The following is a 20,376-nucleotide window of genomic DNA, read 5'->3' on the forward strand; positions in this document are numbered from 1 at the left end:
AACGAACTCCAGATGCGTGTGCCCCCTTGTGCATCTGGCTAATGTGGGACCTGGGGAACTGAGCCTCAAACCGGGGTCCTTAGGCTTCACAGGCAAGCGCTTAACCGCTAAGCCATCTCTCCAGCCCAACAAAGATTTTTTTATGGAGGAAGACTTATAAGGTCACTGAGTTGGAGGTATGTTTGAAATAGTTCTGCTGACAAAATACTGAGGAGGCCATTGACTGGTTAGTAAGCAGGATGGAGAGAAAAAAAAAAAAAAAAAAAACAAACTACATGCATGTGTTGATATGAGAATGAGGGAGTCGCGTTGGGTGGGAGACGTATGTAATAACGTTGACTGCCCTGCTGAGCGATGTGTGTATAAAGTGTCATTGGAGAAGACAATGAGTGTTATGATCTCAATTATATAGAATATATTTTGAGTTGCTAACTGGCTCAATGTGGGAACTGTTTGCTGACATTAGAGATTATTTCTTTATGGGACCAAGGTACGTGGGCAGAGCTACCAGGGAGTTTTCTGTTGGTTTAGCAGTCAAGTTTCTCAGAATGGGTTGAAAGGATGTGTCTCTATGTTTCAGCGTATGAAATCAAATACAGGGCTGACAGAGGTAAGAGCAGAAAGATTAGGTAAAAAGAGATGAGAGTAAATAGCTCAGCGTTCTGGCTTGTCCTGTTGATGTGTAAGTGGTTTCAAAGTATATTTGAAAGACTAAATTAAATTTGCTGTTGTACTATGTTGATCGTATGATAATTATTATTTGCCCATCCAGGAGGTAGCAGCAACGGGGGTTAGTATATATAATTGCAAAGATTACACAGTTTGGTGTTTTATTTGGACATTGTTAAGCCTGGGATACCTTTATTATGTTCAAGAAGTGTCAAACATACAGATGAATATTTAGTTTCTAAGATAAGTGAGGTATTATGATAAAATGTGGATGATTTCAGAGAATACAAGATACAGACTTGAAGAATATACAAAGAATGGAAATATAAACAGTTCGCATACATCAGATTTTGGGTATTGTGATGTTTGCCAAATTTGGTTTGAACAATGAAAGTTAGAAAGTGGGCTGGAGAGATTGTTTGGTGGTTGAGGCATTTGCCTGTGAAGCCGATGGACCCAGACTCAATTCTCCAGTAACACATAAACCAGATGCACATGGTGGGCACATGCTTCTGGAGCTCATTCGCAGTGGCTAGAGGGCATGGCATGCCCATTCGATCATTCTCTGTCTCTCAAATAAATAAAACTATTAAAATCAATAAATATGAGTCTTGGAGATGAGAGATTAGTATGCAAGAACAAATACTCTGTGTTTAGCCAAGGCAAACAGAGGGGTGAATTTAAACAAGTGGGATTTTCCAACATTGTGTTATGTATTTATGCTGGGTTGCCTGCTATACAAAGAAAAATAAATAAATAAAAATAATAAATGAATAAACTTTCTTTCCCTAGTATAAAGGCATTATCATCCTTTTACTCCAAGGAGAATTCGACAAAAATACTGAAATTGAAATTCAGCAGAATCAAAGTATCCCACCCCCAGATAAAATAAAATTTTCCAAAAATATCCCTTAGAAAAACTAACAGTTGAGCTCACTATCTCTTCTGTAAGACATTTGGGCAAAGCCAGGGCATGAGTGGAGTGTGGGATGATGATGGAGTCCTGCCCTCCTTGGTCCAGCATAGTTCTATAAATTCTGCGTGGCATGCTAGGGAATGGCCTCACTGGGAAATGCTGCAATGTGTTCCTTGTCTCCATTTATTGTGGAAATGTGATTTTCAGGTTCCCCTACAGAACACAGCATCCTTTTCTTGCATTTACTTATGGATAGTTCTTCACGGGTAGAACATGGAAAATAGGACTTTGTGACAACTCCAAAGTCCTGGAAAACCATGGCTGGCTTCTCCAGTGTCTGTGCTGGCGAGGCTGCTCAGAAGCAACCTGCCCTCCTCCCCAACACACAAATCTAGTTCACATCATCACCAGCTGAACGCAGAGTAATGATCTTAAAAACGATGGTGATTAATGGAGCTAATTTAGAATAGCTTGTTACTCAGCAGTAGATAAAGCTCACAGAGGGCATAGAGAAACAACAAAACCCAAAACAAGAAAGGACACTTGAAACTTTTCCAAAGAACAGAGTGAGAAAAGGCCAAGTAGCTAGAGAAAGACCCAGACCGAAGATTTTCAGAAACAAGTCAGAACCACATCCAAAAAACCAGCGTGCTCTTCATTATCAAGCTCCCACCAACAGTGGGCTAGAAGAGGGCCTGCACCTATTTAATTCTCTCTAAAATGACAATGGTTATCCCATTTATCTGATGCTGACTTCACTTTCCATTGGAGAATTTGCTTCTCTTTTTCAGATGGACACAGAACCTGAGGAGAGATTCAGCCTATCGCACCTCTCCAGGGCCCCAGCTGAAACCAAGAGTAATTGGGGAAATGAGCAAGAGTGTTTTCTTGCTGAACCTGGTATCAGCACAAGGGTGAAGAAGATAGACACAGAGAACACTCCAGTCCTACCAAACCAGATATCCAAAGACACAGATGCTCCCAAGACCTCATCACTGAAGCAGACCTAAAAGGAATCCAACATGGCTCAGGGAAATTTGTTGAAGCCTGGACGGAAAGATTGTTAGAGCCGCAAGATGGGACATTATGCAAATAGACCTTGCCTCTTCCTCATAACTGTTGGCTAATCCCACAATGCATGACCCACATTCCTCATCCAAGGAGCATCCCTGAAGAGTGGGGAGGACAGGGAGGAGGCTGATGATGGTACCAACATGGCTGCATGCACACTGTGTACGTAACTTATAATAGTAATAAAGAATTAAACCCTAGCCTTCACTTAAAAATACAAACAAACAAACACAAAAACCTGGGGTTGAGATGACTCAGTGGACAAAATCTGTATCACACAGAAGTGAAGACTGGGGTTCAGGTTCAGTGGACAAAATCTGTACCACACAGAAGCGAAGACTGGAGTTCGGGTTCAAGTGGACAAAATCTGTACCACACAGAAGTGAAGACTGGAGTTCGGGTCCCCAGAACCCGTAAAAATGCCAAGTGGGCATAGGTGTTGCATATGTTTCCAACACCGTGGGCAATGTGGCTAGCCAGACATCATGAATCAGCAAAGTCTGGGTTCAAGTGAGAGGCTGTCTCAGGAAAATAAAGCTGAGGCACTCACCGTCAGCCTCTGGCCTCTATATCACTGCCTCACAGAGCTGTGCACACAGGTATGCACCCCCCCACACACACACACATATGCATGTGCAAAAACAAACAGACAAGAATCAAAAACCTGATTCATATCCTTTTGCTATGTGGTATACTTAGTATATTTAGAATATAGAGAGCTTGACCATAAATTTAAAGAATACTGGAATTTCTAAGGATTCATCACTATTATATCTGCACTAATACTCTAGTTTCTCTTCAGATTGTATAAATCTTTCACTTTTAGGGCTGGAGGGATGGCTTAGCAGTTAAGGTATTTGCCTGCAAAGCCAAAGGACCCAGGTTCAATTCCCCAGGACCCAAGTTTGCAGATGCACAAGGGGGCGCACGTGTCTGGAGTTCATTTGCAGTGGCTGGAGGCCCTGGGGCACCCATTCTCTCTCTCCCTCTTTCTCTGTCAAATAAATAAATAAAATAAAATATTTGAGCAATCTTTCACCTATATATATTGTTTAAAAGTGTCTTGCATATATTAATTTCTAAAGTCTTTTTAATAATTAATTGACAAAATATGCAGAAATTAATATCTTTGTATGAATAAGCTAAATATTTAAAATTTTATATGTGAAAACTGAATTTACAATGCTGTCCCTCAAATGAGCCTTTTGAAGAAGTATATTATTTATTTTTATTTCCATTCATATGCTTATTAAAGTTATATACTTGTTAAATAAATTCCACTTGCAAGATAATGGGGTGAGAGTTCAGTGAGCAAGAGGGTTGGCCAAATATTCAGTGAATTACTGTATTATAATATATAGAAATCAGAAGTAAAAGCAAGAAACATTTAATCAGTTAAAATTGTGAGAAATAGAAAGGTTATGAGAATATTTAGTAGAGAAATCTGAGAAGGCACTATGATCCTTCAGTTAAGTCAAGCATAAATTTAAAATCTCTATTATATTTCTCTTTCTGCTTATCTCCTGTGGTTAAACATTGACAAGTAAATCTGTTTTGTTTATGAAATGTGCCTTCAATATTCATCTTGTTGCTTTGCATAGGGACTATGCTTTTAATTTCTATTTCTTGAGCTATGTGCATAACTTACTATACTTTCTTTTCACCTACATTTTTCTTACTTACTCTTATCTATGTTCTTTTAAATTTTAAACCTCAGAATCACTTTTTAAGTTCTTTAAACACATCTTTAGCCTTTAGATTAAGTGACTTAGAAACTCTCTTTCAATAGAATCTTTCATGCATTAGCTCCAGTTTATTCAGAGCGTCCCCTATTCAGTAAGTTATAATTGATGCACAAGCCTACAAGCAAGCTGCTCAGGTGGCCAGCGTGCCATCCTCAGAGCACCTTGACCTGTCTTCTCTGAAACAGCCTGATGCTTTTATGAGCAGGTGTGGTCATGCCATAGCTTGATGTCTGTTATGACCTTATTATTTGGATCTGCTAAGAGTATATCTAAAATTACTTTCCATACAAATATATAGTTTGCATTTTATTCTAAGATTTTACAACTTATTTTAGTCAGTACAGTTTAAATTATCTTTGGCAAAAACTACACATTAATATAGCTGAAAAAGGCTATATTGGATCATTAATCTTACTAAATATTTGCCATCAAGCTCAAAATTATTAAATTTATATGCCATACCCATTATTGTTTCTTACCTATTATTCAATTGCTCTAATTTTTAGTTTTTATTTTTTTATTTTTGTAGTCGGTGAATGTGGTCAAAGTTGCTACCACTGTTAACCTCCTCCATTTCCTCCCCCCATCCACAGGGACCCTCCTTGTTGGGGTATATGGGTCATGCATTGTGGGGTTAGCCTTTAGTTTTGGCTAGGAGGAAATGTCTCTGTGTATCATGACCCAAAGTGTGGCTCAGACATTCTTTCTGCCCCCCTTCCTCAAATTTCCCTGAGCCATGTTGGGTTCAAATTAGGTCTGCTTCTATGTTGGGCGCCTCTGTGTCTCTGGATATCTGGTTTGGTAGGGGTAGATTGTTGTCTGTGTCTATCTCCTTCACCCTTGTGCTGGTTCCTGGTTCACCAAGAAAAGAGCATTCTTGCATGCTTCCCCAATTATTCTTAGTTTCAGCTGGGGCTCTTTTGAGGTCTGATGGGGTAGTTCTGTCCTTAGGATCTGTGTCTATCTGAAAAAGAGAAGCAGATTCTCCAACAGAGAGTAAAGTTAGCACCAAGTAAATGTGATAACCATTGTTTTTTAGAAAGAGTTTAATGGAGAGTGGGCTCATTTTTTGATATGGTTCTGACTTGTTTCCCAGCTTCAGTTATGGGTTCTGTTCCACTGAGCAGATCAGTTAGTCAAATCAAGAGCAGTTGGTTTCCCACCATGGCTATGTGCCACTATTGCACTTGTATGAGCATCATGTCAGGTTGTTTGCTATTAAGGTAGGTTAGACCATGTGTTGTGTTGTTTGGACAGATATTGGTCATTATCCCCCAGTCACTCATGTAGCACCTTCCTACATGTTTGGGGACTGACTCTATTTCAGCTTCCAGCCATGTTGTCTCATGATACATGCCAACATTATATGGTATCTTCAGCAGTAGGGTCTTACCACTAACCTATGGTGGGTCATCAAGCACTCTGACATATATCTGTCTTCCTTTGGGAGACCTTGTAGGTCTTTGTGAACAAAAGCTTATCAGTTTTCATTGTGCCCTCTCCAGGGCCTTATGAATCCTGTGTTCCCTCTAAGGGCTATTTGGTCTGTCTTTTAGGATGTAGAGTTTTATGGTACTGTTGCCTTTTGGGTTGCTCTAATTTTTTAAAAACATTTTAATTTATTAATTTAGAGAGAGATAGAGAAAGACAGAGAGAGACAGACAGAGACAGAGAGAAAGAATGGGTGTGCCATGGCCTCCAGCTGCTACAAATTAACTCCAGACACATATACCACCTTGTGAATCAGGCTTATGTGGGTTCTAGGGAATTGATCCTGGATCCTTTAGTCTTTCAGGCAAGCATCTTAACAGCCAAGTCATTTCTTCAGGCCATAATTTAAAAAATCCGTACATGTTTATAAATATACTATCATGATAAATCTTCCTTTCTATAGGCAATGTGTAATTGATGACTATTTAACCACATATTTATTTATAGAAATATGTTTTCTCTTACTTTAAACTCTTTCAGCAGTAGTATGTCTTAGATGAAAGGTTATTTAAGATCTAATAATAAAGATAATGAATGAATGAGAGAGAACTCAAGCCATTTTCTCTATCAGAAGACAAGTGAAAACATGATAATGCTAGAGAAGAGGCTTTCGACCAGGCTTCTCACTCTCTGGTGTAGCCATGGCTGTAATTTACAGTCTCTGACGTCAGCACACTTTAAATGCAATGATGATCATTTGGTCTAATTAGTATTATTTTGACATCAAAGACTGTTTTTGCACCTGTGGTGGGACTGCTGAACAAGACTTAAAAGCACACTGTAGAGTGACAGCTTTATATGGAAGTTTAAATCACAGCAGCTAGGGTTAGTGAAACCCTGTTATGATGCACATTTCTCTGAGCAGTCATTTAACAATAAACCCCTTCATTGTCTAAAATTTTAGGGTTCTCAAGTCAATCTCTATATTTTCTCATCTCTACTTATACCTAGCCTTTTGTTATTTTCTTCCTTTTCAACCCTTAAATTTCTCCTATTTCTGATGTTTAACATATTTTCATAAGAAGTTTCCATCTCTATTATGGATTATAAACTATCATGCAATTGCTTCAGCAGTTAAGTATGTGTGTCTATGTAATAGAAATGAATCTCTGTCCGTTGAGTATATCATATGCAGCATGTCTATGCTTGCATGTTTGTATTTGCTAGTTCCATAGTCATCCCTGTACTAAAATACAAACACACCTTCATTCCATTAAATAAGAGATAATTCATTGTCATTTTTATTCTGTTATTTTACATATGGAAATCTATTAGCCCAAACTTTAATACACAGACATATCCAGATCCAGACTGTCCATTGTCATTGACAGTGCTATCACCATTGTCTATACCAGCGTAATTTCCCCTCGTAAATTGTTCTAATATCCCTACCTACTTCAAACAGTTGCACATCTAACTGATCTCAGCTCCAAATCCACTCTTCCAAACCCATGAAGACGTTGTAAACTATTTAGATCTTTCTTATTTGTAATGAACATGATGAGAAGCTCTGTCAGTGTAGCATGCCAGAGGGACACCATAGCAAGCAGTAGGTGTGTCTCCATGAGCACAGTACTCTGTATTTGAATACTCAGTACACTGACGGCCTTCCAACCACACCTTTTCTTACGTGTTTGAACACACTGGGGAGTCAGCATCTGTCTTTCTGGTCTGTCCTTCTAAACTCCCATTTAGAGATGATTTTAGATCATTGTTTTTTTTTATTTATTTATTGAGAGATAATTATTTATGGTATAAGCCCATGGTTCAAATACTAATATGCTTTCTGTCTCCTCACTGGAGTTCAGATTGCTGTTAGAAGGCATGTCAGCAGTCTTCCATAGCAACCAAAGAGATTCTGTTATGGTTCTGACTTTAGACTGTGTGTTATTGTTCACATCAAAGACTTTCTGTAATTTATAATTTCATGCAGTACAAAACAAAGAGGGAGGTATTTGGACTCCTAGCAACCATATGGCATCTTTCTCTGTCCCTCACTATCTGTGGCATGTCAGCTTCAACAAGATTATGTCATGTCCAAATCATTCCCCATTCTGTCTGAATGATGTCGTAATGTTCACATGTCTTGGTACTTCATTTCCTTTCCTTTACTTTGCAAAGTTGCATTATCTGAACAAAATCTCCTGGGCAGTCTATGCCAAATAAATATTACTGTGTCTCCTCTCTCCTATGCCATCCCACTATACTCTGCTCTGTAACTTACCTTAATTTGTCCTGGTAATTAGTCGTGTATTTTGATTAAGTATACATTACTTGTTTATTTGTATATTTCCCCAATAAAAATACAGATTTGAGGGCTGGGGAGATTGCTAAGTGGTTAAGGCACTTGCCAGCAAAGCCAAACAACGCAGGTTTGATTCCCCAGGACCCACACAAACTAGATACGCAAGTTGGCACACGGCTCTGGAGTTCGTTTGCAGTTTCTGGAGGCTCTAGCACACCCATTCTTCCTCTCATTCTCAGTTAGCCTCTCTGCTTTTTTCTATCACAAATAAACAAATAAATAAATAAGCAAATTAATTAATTAAAACCCCACACTTAAAAATATAGAATTGAGAAATGATTTTCTTTACCTGTAGTTTGGGGATAAAAATAAATCCTCCACAGAGTAGATAATCATCACAAAAGAAAAATGAATGAATATTTTTGGAGATTAGTTTTGGCTTAATTCCAGAATAATTGACATGTGAGCTCTTATTTTTGCTCTTTTCATATTGCAAAGTGACTTCCTTTTAATCCTTGAGGAAAAGGACAACATCTTATTGTTTTATTTCTAGACTGAAACACGTAAGATGTGAGATGTCTTGAAATTATCTCTTATCAAATTCAGTTGACTTGATATAAATAATAGCTTTAAAATCTGATTTTTTTTCACAACTTAACTATAATCATAGCCTGTTATAGATACTGTTCTTTTGTCTATCTTTAAAATATCTTCTTTTATATCCACTGCAAAGGTACTTTGTGGAATTATAATTCTCTGAAAAAGAATAAGTGATGGAAATGCGTTGAACAACTTGAAATTTTTAAGTTTCAGGAATAAAATAATTTTGGTGATAAATGATGTTGTGTCTGACTGTCTGTGTTCATGAAGATTGCTTTCTCTACAGTCTCAGAGATTGAACTAAGGGACTCTCACATGATAGGCAAGTTCTTTACGACTGAGCCCGTCCCAAAGACCCAGTAACTGCTACATGTCCTCTGTTTCATTTTGCCAACTTCCAGGTGCATGAAGCAATTCAGTAATAATTTCTTAAATCAAATCTAAAGGCAGAACATGTAGGGTTATTTCAGGAAGATACCCAAATGTGAAAACTTTAGCTATATTTGTGTTCTTACAAATAAAAAAAAAAAAAAAACTGGGCTGGAGAGATGGCTTAGCGGTTAAGCGCTTGCCTGTGAAGCCTAAGGACCCTGGTTCGAGGCTCGGTTTCCCAGGTCCCACATTAGCCAGATACACAAGGGGGCGCACGCGTCTGGAGTTCGTTTGCAGAGGCTGGAAGCCCTGGTGCGCCCATTCTCTCTCTCTTCCTCTATCTGTCTTTCTGTCTGTGTCTGTCACTCTCAAATAAATAAATAAATAAAAATTAAAAAAAAAACAAATAAAAAAAACTACATGGATTCTGCAAAGATAATTTCAATCGTATGGTTCAAAATATGTAAGTACATTAAGGTTGTTTATTATTCCATTATTAAGACATATTTCTGAAGTGTATGAATGACTTACTTTCCATGGATGAGTCCTGTGCTGATAAATAAACGCATCTAGCAGGGATTCTACAGACACCAATGACTGGATAAAGGGGGTAACAGCAGTGCTGGCTGATAGACGAGACACAAAACAAGCTCCCTAATGTTGCTTAAGACAACAGGAACAGCTACAAAAGCAAACAGTTCTAATCATCCCAGGCACTGACGAAATAGCTACTTGATTAATTGTAATATAGGAAAACCCTTCATTTGAGGGTATAGGGACTATTCATTACCTGACAGACAACTATTTATTCATGATTATGTAGAGTTTGGCTCTTCAAGTAATAAGATGGACAATTTTCACAAATTTGCTTGATATAGTGTGATGTTGTAATCAGAAATATTAGAATTTTCTTTTCAAAAAATCTAACAGTTTGAAGTTTCACTATGAAAATAAGGTCTTTCTATGTTAGATTCCATTTTGGAGAGCTACAAGTGAACATAGTTGAAAACAAGACCAAAAACAAAATAAAAAAGAAAGAAAGAAAGAAAGAAAGAATGTCAATTTAATTGGTAGGGGTTCTTAAAGCCAGATTCTGAAATGAAACAGCTTTGCCTCCAAATTAATAGTTCCTGTCATGAAATATATCACTTGGTGATCTATTTATCAGAAAAGGATAAATATATGTTTCAATTATTAAATGTAACTTAAGCTCTTGGGTATATGGAGTGAAATCCAAAATCAATTTATGAGTATCCAGAAAATTCAAAATTGATGCATATGTGATGTTACCAAAATTATAGAGAAGAAATTTCATAATTTGTAACTGAAGTAGCATACAGTGTTTGGTGAGACTGAGATTCAGGGGAGGTTGATTAGCACTAAAAATTACTGCAAGTACATAATGAGAGCAAACGTCCCCCATGGAATAAGCCGATGATGCCTGGTGTCTAGGAAGATAATAAAATATTTAATTGGGTGATGCATTCAGTTTCTTGTTGTAAATTGAGTAAAAGTGCTATTTTCACATAGATTGGAATTGGATTTCAGGGTACAAGTTGTTGAGTAGATTAATGCTGGATAGAAATAGTAAAATCTATTAAAAAATAGAAAAATTCTTAGATTACAGGCTAATAAATTCTACCCTACAATGAACTGAACAAAATACATATTTCTATATTGAACAATAAAATGAATTGATTAGATACTTGAACATGACAATGGAATTCCAGTTCATACCAAGCTACTAGGAAAGAAATTAGAAATATAATGAGGCACAGTCTTTTATATTGTTTATCTATGGAAAAGGGTCTTGGAGATAGTGAACACAGTGATACAAGGTTTTTTTTTGTTTGTTTGTTTGTTTGATTTTGCTAAAATATAACTCTTACAAACCAGGCATGGTGGAGCACACCTTTAATCCTAGCACTCAGCAGACAGAGGTACAAGGATTGCTGTGAGTTTGAGGCCATCCTGAGATTACATAGTTAATTTCAGGCCAGCCTGGGCCAGAGTGAGACCCTACCTCAAAAAACCAATGATAATAATAAATAAAATGCTTACAAATTACTAGAATATTCAGAGCATTAGGTAAAAGGCATATAATTATGCTATGTATAGTAGAAAACTGTGTGTGTGTACTCAAAAATGAATACATAACTTCTTAATGGAAGGGTTTGAAGGATGGAGGAGATGGTTCCATGGCAATTGCTAAACAAGCGAAAGGACCTGAGTTATAGTGCTTAGCTTTCACATAAGTGCCATGTGCACTAGAGCATGCCCCAAAGCCTAATGCTGGAAAGGGAGAAACAGGGACTCCCAAGAGCTCACCAGATAGCAGAAATAGCTGAGTTTTTGAGATCCAGATCCAGTGGGAGACCTTGTCTCACAAGACAAGATAGGCAGTGATGGAAGAGACTGCTGACTTCACCCTGTGGTCTTTGCATGGGTGCATGTGTGTGCACATGCCCACGCGCACACACCCTCACAAGCACCCACATGCCTATACACACTCATGGACACGTGAATACACACCACACACATGAGTTTCTAGGTGACAGTGACTTCAATTCAGGCTGCAGGTGGGTTTCTGTCTCTTAGTTGGGGGACAGGAAGTACTCTTTTCCTGGTCAAAGGTGGAATGATGAGAATGGCACACAATTGAGTTAACGCCCCTCTCTCCTCGGGTTTGAACACATTACCTTTGCTCAGCACACCAGGTTTGCATTTTCAAAGTTAGGAAGTAAAGCAAGAAACAAATTCTGTGGTAACTGAGGTGGAGAGTTAGGGAATTAAATACTCATTAGACAAGAATGTTCTAGCATACAGTGCACGCATTGCTTACAGTAGGGTGTGTTATGGCTCACAGGTAAAGGTCAGTGGTGATAGGAAAGCATCTTCTGTAATCTCCAATGCCATTTCTAGTCCCAGACTGGGGGGTCAGAATGACACATTTAGCTGATAGTTCTTCACGGTATTATCTCAAAACTGTTGATCATTGTGAAGAGTCTAATTCCATATAGCTATTGTCTGGTCATTATCAATAATGCAATTCATGAAATTCCTTTCAGAATTGGAGCATTTCCTTTTTTGTGATCACAATCTGGGGGTTAAAAACCGCATCTCTTTACAATTGAAATGCTACAAACTTGCTTGACTTGAGAGCAGTTGTTTACCCACACAAGCTGTGTGCCTCTGTTGTGCAGTTGTGTATGTCTTGTCCTGCGGTTGATTTTCTGGCTTGTAGGATCTCTTGCTTATTCATATCATTGGTCACTGTTATTATCTCAGCAGCTCCCCTAAAACTTTCTGGCACTATGAGGACTAGCCAGAAAGGAACTTGTTTCTTTCTCATTTGTAGTGTATTCTCTTGATGTCCAAGGTGTCTTCAACCAGGCTGTGGTGTCTTCAACAGCAGGGTCTTTTCTTTTAGCTCTGACAGGTAACCAAGTGGCTTGCATTGTTTTGAGGCCCTCATGGGTCTCCCTCCTAACAGATCACTGTGGGAGCTTACCCATTTCTGGCCCCAGAATTTACCAGCCAGAGTCCATGTTTTTTGGATTAAGCTTTCTCCAGTATCTACAGAGGCTTTTCTGTCCTACTTGTCCCCACCCCATTATTGAGAGTTGACTATTATAGAATGTTATTCAGGAGGAAAGTCTTGTGGTACTGATTAGTTTTTTTCATCAGTTTTGTTTAATCCCTCCTCTCCCCTCCCTTCTACCTAAGACCTGTCTACCCCCTGCATTCTTTTTTTATTTTTAACTATTTCTATCCTTCCTCTTCTCCTTCACTCTTTTTCCTATCTCCTAGCTCAATTCTAGATCATTTCTCAGTGGGAGAGAACTAATACCTGGTACTTGGAACAGAGTCCCTATGTTTAGGAAACTCATAAATTCCAGGAAAAAACAAAAACAAAACAAAAAAAACCCTCCATTGATCTTTTGATAAGAAGATTGGGTATATACAACAAAAAGTATCCCGAATAACTATGCTTGTCACCTTGAATCCAAGCTACTCTCACTTTTGGTCTAAGAATTTGTTTTATTTTACAGATGCCAGAAGATACTGGGTATATCCAAGATCTGATCAATATGACAAAAAATGGTAGCCAACTGCCTACCATGAGACTTGTCACCTCTCCCCTATTTCCCAGGGCAACATCGCAGAGGAGGTGAGAACACAGGTACTCTTAGTGCTAGCCTGACTGTCAGTTCTAGAGATACAATAACAGATGTGGTCACTCAAAACTCATCCAAGCAGAAATCCAGTGGCTGCAGAGAACTCCACACCAAATCAGACTTTTAACATCCTGAAAAGGTCCAGGGAACATTGTAGGAGAAGAGGTTGAAAGACTGTAAAAGACTCAGGGTGGGTAGGAATATCTAGAGGTACTATCCCCACCCCACTGAGCCTGATTGGGGCCTTTTTAACCCCACAGTATGTGACCTCTATGAGGAGGGCCCCTAGTGAAATGGGTGCAAAGAGAGGGAATGTGAAAGGTCTTGGTACCTTTACTGTTCTTCACTTAATACACCAGGCTTGCTGCAGCACAAGCTTCCAGCTACCCTCCTGGTTCCACTTTAGTTTAACCATTGTTTGACATTTGAAAAAATAAAATTTAATTTAATTAAAAATTAAAGCAAACATACCATAAGTCCATACTTTGATTTTTATCTTGCAGAACATTATTTTTGAATCATAAATTATGTGCTTGTTAGACTTTGTTTGCTAGTAATTTTCATGGAGGCAGAGAAAATGTATTGCTCATCTTTGGACTGCCAGCATCTGGCTCACTCCTTAACCTTTTGTACATGGTTAATTTGAAGCTGTTTAGCATCCACTTATGAGAGAGGATTACAAAGAGTACTTACTTGTGTCTAAAAGTGTAAAAAAGGTATTAAAACATTTTCCACAATCTTTATTTTGTTCTAGTTGCTATCTAAATTGTTTTTAAAAGAGGGAGAGGGGATGAAGAGAGGGCATTTATTTTTTATCTAGCTTTCCAAGGAAATTTATATGTTCTGAAGATATTTGGGAGTTTACAAGGGGGTTATGGGGGAGTTGCTAATGTGACCCACTAGTAGTTCCCAGGGGTGCAGCTGACTATTCTACAGTGCAGAGAAAATTTCCCAACGTCAACATGAGCCCAAGTGCCATCGTGCCAAGCTGGCAGGTGCTGCTACAGCTACAGTGATGTCCTTGGAATGTCCATTTAAAAAATGTAAAAACTCTTAAATCCGCAGGCCTCTCGCTTATCTTTATTTTCACATGTGTATGTGTGTGCGCATGTGTGTGACTATAGGTGCATGCATGTCATACAAAACACCATGACGTCAGCGAACAACCTTTGCTGTCAACCTCATCTTCTACCTTGGTGACACAGCGTCTCTTTACTGTTCTGCACTGAATGCGCCAGGCTAGCTGGCCCTCAAGCTTCCAGGGACACTCCTGGTTCCAGTCCAGTTTAACCACTGCAGTCTGGAAATGCTGACACTCTACTGAGTTTGGTAGTTTCTTGCCCAGGTCTTCTCAGTTGTGCAGCAGGAATTTTATCCACTGAGTCATGTCCCAGCCCTCCCCTGGGCTTTCGTGAGCTTAATCTGTGTTTGAAATATGCTTTTAGTTATAGACATACCTCATCTCATGCAGGTTTCTCTCCAGGATGCCTCCCTCACCCTTTTCCATCCATCCTGTGTTAGTCAGCCAGTCACTAAATAACTAAGCTATTTTCTTGAAGTACACTTGGGATATAATGCACATTGAATTACTTTATATTTGCTTATTTCTGGTGTTTGTATGCTTGTTGGTTCATTCTTTTTTGTTTATGTTTTCTGAACAGTGAATACTTTAAGCAGCATTCCCTGTTCAGGCATGTTACTTCCTTTTTGTGAGAGAGAGAGTTGGAGAGATAAGAAAAGAGAGAGAGAGAATTGGTGTGGTAGGGCCTCCTGCCACAGTGATTTTCCTCCAGATGTGTGTGCCACCTTATGCACATTTGCGACCTTGTGCATGTGTCATCTTGTGCGTCTGGCTTATGTGAGATCTGGGGAGTTGAATATGGGTCTTTAGGCTTCACAGGCAAGAACCCTAACTGCTAAGTCATCTCTCTAACCCATTATTTCTTCATTTTTTTAATTTATCTATTAGATACAGAGAGAAGGACAGAATGAGAGAGAGAGAAAGAGAGAGAGAGTGAGAATGGGCACAACAGGGCCTCTAGCCACTGCAAATGAGCTCAAGATGCATGTGCCATTGAGACTTGAACCTGGGTACTTAGGTTTCTCAGACAAGTGCCTTAAGTGCTAAGCCATCTCTCCAGCCCTATTTCTTCATTCTTTTTTAATTTTGTTATTATTATTAACAACATATTTCATATGGACACATCTTGCATTGGTACCCTCTTTTCTCTTATCCCTGTCCCCATTCCTCTGGGGCCTCACCTCAGTGGGGTTGCAGGTATGCCCTATGGGGCTGTGGTTTATGTGCCGTGGGAGCAGCGGTCAATTATTTTGGGGGAGGGTACTGCTTCATTCTTTATCCTAAAAGCAGTGTATAAAACAAGCTGAACACTAATAATATTATAGATGAATGAAAAGATAAATGAATTGCTTTTTGAAAGTTCATCTTGCCTTATTAATTTTCTCTATTTACAATAATACCTAAATCCAAATTTTAAGGACTTTATCTTCTTTCTCCTTATAGTTTTATTTTTCTTATAGTACTTCTTGTTTATAGCTGTTCTTTGGATTTTGAAAATAACTACATTTGTGTTTACACATAAAATTGTCAGTGTGTTTGTAACTTCAACCACTTAGCAGGAAATGGCTATTGCATACCACTTATCCTATGTAGTTTGCCAATACATTGCTTCATAAAATCTTAGTAAAATTCCTCTCTGCTATTAAGTTCAGTGCTTGAATTACATATTATTTTCCTGGTTGACTAATTCTAATTTTTAAGGTAGCATATATTTTTTAAATAGGACCATAACATCTTTCTTGAAAGCATCACAAACTATGACAATCTTAACTAAAAGTATTAGATTCAAATTATTAAAAAAATATTCTCTTCATATTATGGAAAAATGATTCAGCCTCATTTCTTGGAAAATTATTTAAATTATGTAGGCCATAAAATTTACTTTCTCTTTCTTCAGATCTATCTTATTTTATGCACTTCACTTAGGAATCTTGATATTATTACATTAACAAATAGATACTAGAGTCTATTTTGTTACTTTCCTATCATTCTTGCATTATATGTCTGTATTATACACTGTTGCATATTTATACATGTGCTACATGTGTATATATATATATATATATATATATATATGTATATATATATATATATATATTCTCAATGACCTTATTATCATTTTTTTCCTTTTCTTTTTTTCTTCCTTTTTTTAGAGGTATGTACTCACTCCAGCCCAGACTGACCTGGAATTCACTCTGTAGTCTTAGGGTGGCCTCAAACCTACAGAGATACCTCTGCCTGCCAAGTGATGGGCTTAAAGGTGTGAGCCACCATGCACAGCTCATTACTTATATCCGCTTAAATTCTTGGTTATATGCTCTGTAGAGTGTAACATTCTAGTATTGGCAAAATAAAATTCACCCATTTAAAAATGCTTTGTGACTTTTATGTATACATTTGTGTGTGGTCCTTTGCCTAAAGTGTAAACATGAGTGTTTTCTTTAATATTTTCTTTGAAAACTTAAAAAAATAATTCCTTCATTTACTTGAGAGAGAGAGAATAGACATGCCAGGGCTTCCAGCCACTGCAAACTAACTCCAGACAAATGCACCATCTTGTGTATCTGGCCTATGTGCATCATGGGGAATCAAACCTGGGTCTTTTTACTTTGTAAGCAAGTGCCCTAACTACTAAACCATCTCTCCAGACCTTCTTCAGTAAATTTTTATAATAATGCAATAAATGTGTCAATGTTTATGTTTTACCCTTCCTAGTAATCCAGTAATTTCTAGCCATTTCCACTTGAAATCTTTTGTACATCCAACCAGAAATCAATTGACTACATATATGTCTGTTTAATGTTTTACTATCTATAATGTTTATTTGGGCAGTAAATTTAGTTTCATAACATATCACAGAATCTCTTGATAGCTTTTTAAAAATAAAATTTAAATCAGAATAAACCCCAGAAATATATTCATTTATACTAGTTATAAATGCCTTGCCATGGCAGAGATTGTCCTCTAACGACAACAAATGCACTGTGGCAAGCAAGTACCACACACACACACACACACACACACACACACACACACATATCATACACACACCATACACACACATCATACACATATAGACACATACATCCACACATCATACAAACCCATCATACACATACAAATATACACTTATACACACATCATACAGACATACACATATACACATACAGACAAATACGCATCATCCATGCACACATACAAACATCATATCCACATACATACATGCACATGTCATACAAGCACATCATACACACTTACATACATACAGATGTCATTCACACACACATACACACATATTATACACTCCCCCCCACACATATATCTATATATACATATATATACTCACAAATAAATAACAATGCTAATAACAGCATGATAGCATAGCTTCACTTGGCTAGAATATGTTACATGTCATCTTCCTTCAGATAAAAGATTAAGTGTAATATGGAAAGCAAAATAACATGTGTCACTTGGGCACACTTAAAGGTGCTTGCTTACAGTGTTGAGTCCCCAATGCCCTGGTGAAGGCAGATGCACAAAGTGGTTCTTGTGCCAGGACTTCATTTGCGGTGTCTGGAGGCTTAGTGCAGGGATATTCACTCTTAACTGCCTCTTTGTCTGTCTTTCTCAAATAAACAGAATAAATAAAAACCTTTTACAAAAAGGAATATGCATCATATGTAAAGAGATGGTTTTTCTCATGCTTGCTACTATGAGAATACACACTGGTTTCAGAAGAAGACTCGCAATTGGATTCAAAGTCAGTGGTAAACTAATGGTAAAGTCAGGCAGGGCGCATCAATATAATTCACCATCAATAGAAGAAGTACAAATAATACTATATTTTCTGGACCTCGTCATGTGTCCTTAGACTTTGGTATAGCAGACGCAGTATCACTATGTCAATCCAAAAGTTTCATAACCAGATACATTATTTTATATGATTCAACCATCTAATTGCAAAAGCTTTCTTGATCATGTCTTCTACTTAACTGACTCCTTAAATCAGAACATAAACTATAGTTTGTCTGATAAAGACTGTCATTGAACAGCTAATTCAAAATAAGAATGATTGGAGTCACCTGAGACTGCTGTAAATATTCTATTATTGCCAGAAGAAGAGAAATGCTTCTACTTTGTGAAGATATTTTTTACCATGGAGTATATAACACAGATACTGGAAGAAAACAAAACCATTTTCCTTATTCTTTTGTTTTTAATGCTCATTATTTTCTTTTAATAAAGGATTTCAGAATAATGATAAAATTAGGCACATTTTCAACAATTCCTATAACCCATCCATTTTTCAAAGAGAATACATTCATTTGAGACAAACCAAATTGACCAATTTGATAATTCACTAAATTTCTCTAACTCATAAATTAATTGTCACAAGTATTTCTATCCCTTGGAAAGAAACACTTTCAGGTTCACTGAGATCTCTCTTTATAAATTATTATTGTGTTAATAAAAGAAGCCTCAGAGATTCAAATAATTATTTCTTAGTGTGCCAGTCACACTATAGAATATTCTGACTGGTGGAACATGACAGAGCATGTGTTATTTTTCCTCTTTTGTTCTCCATCAAATATCCATTGTGTTGGAGCACACGTTTCTCAGAATTGTCTTCAGACTAGAGATTCGACTTATCTTGGTTTTCTAAAAAGTTGCTTAAACACACATACACACACACACACACACACACACACACACACACACACACACACACAGGTGGTTCATATTATCATACTTGTCATATTCTCACAATTTTGAAAAACAAATCAAAACTATCTGAGAATAGTAAAATAACCTCATTATGTAGCTCATGCTGACCCATACCACAAATGCCTCAGCCTCAGTCCCACGAGGGCCATAATTACAGGCACATGCCACCACAGTCAGCAGCTTTCAGTGCTGTTTAAATCTCTGCTTTGTCACGTTACAAGTTCTTACTAAGTAACTAAACCCCATGTTCATGTGGTTAACTGCAAAGGACTAGGAAATGCTTGTGCTTTTTGTTATCTGATGTAAAAATGTTCTTTTATTTTACCAGGTATGGCAAAAAAAGATATAATCAGAAAATCATCATTTCTCCCAAACTTGATAAAATTCTTGAAATGCTGTAAGTAAGCTCTTTTTAAATATTTTATCTATGAGAGAGAGAGAGAGAGAGAGAGAGAGAGAGAGCATGCCAGGCCCTCCAGCCACTACAAAGTAACTCCAGATGCATGCACCACCTGTGCATCCGGCTTTGCACATTTACTGGGAAATCAAATTTTAGTCCTTAGGCTTTGCAGGCAAGAGTCATCTCTCCAGCCCTAAATATTTTTTAATGTTTTTATTTATTTTAATAAGATCATTTTAAATACATGAACCTAGGACTGCTTTGTTAAATTTCTATAATTATTACCAGTATACCATATTTTTTCAGTTGAATTATTATGTTTTGATTAGTTATCACAAAAAAACAAGGAATTCATTTGAATCAAATATGGAAATGGAATTTCAAACTCTGATGCAATATCAGGTTAATAAATTATATATTGAGAATATATGTAAGTACAATGATTGAGATGGGGAGGTAATATGATGGAGAATGGAGTTTCAAAGGGGAAAGTGCAGGTGGGGGAGGGAGGGTATTACCATGGGATATTTTTTATAATCATGGAAAATGTTAATAAAAATTGTGAAAAGAAAAAAAATTAAATAAAAATATTCCAGAAAAAAATTATATATTGAGGCAGAAAGCTCAATTTTATATTCTTAACCACTCCCATTTTTACAAGATAAATAATTTCCTGGAAGTAGTTACAGAAAATGTAGTTGTGGATTCTCTTATTTTCATTTTAATGTTTTGTGATGCTTATAGCTGTAAATAAGAGAAAAAGATAATCCTGCATTCATATTCAAGATTTGTGTAAAATCTCAGACTAACTAGATGGAAATTCATGTAAATAAATCTTATGGGGTTGTATAAGTATGAGCAGTTTTTTTTTTTTTTTTCCTGA

This window comes from Jaculus jaculus, chromosome 4, assembly GCF_020740685.1.
Source record: "Jaculus jaculus isolate mJacJac1 chromosome 4, mJacJac1.mat.Y.cur, whole genome shotgun sequence".
NCBI lineage: Eukaryota > Metazoa > Chordata > Mammalia > Rodentia > Dipodidae > Jaculus > Jaculus jaculus.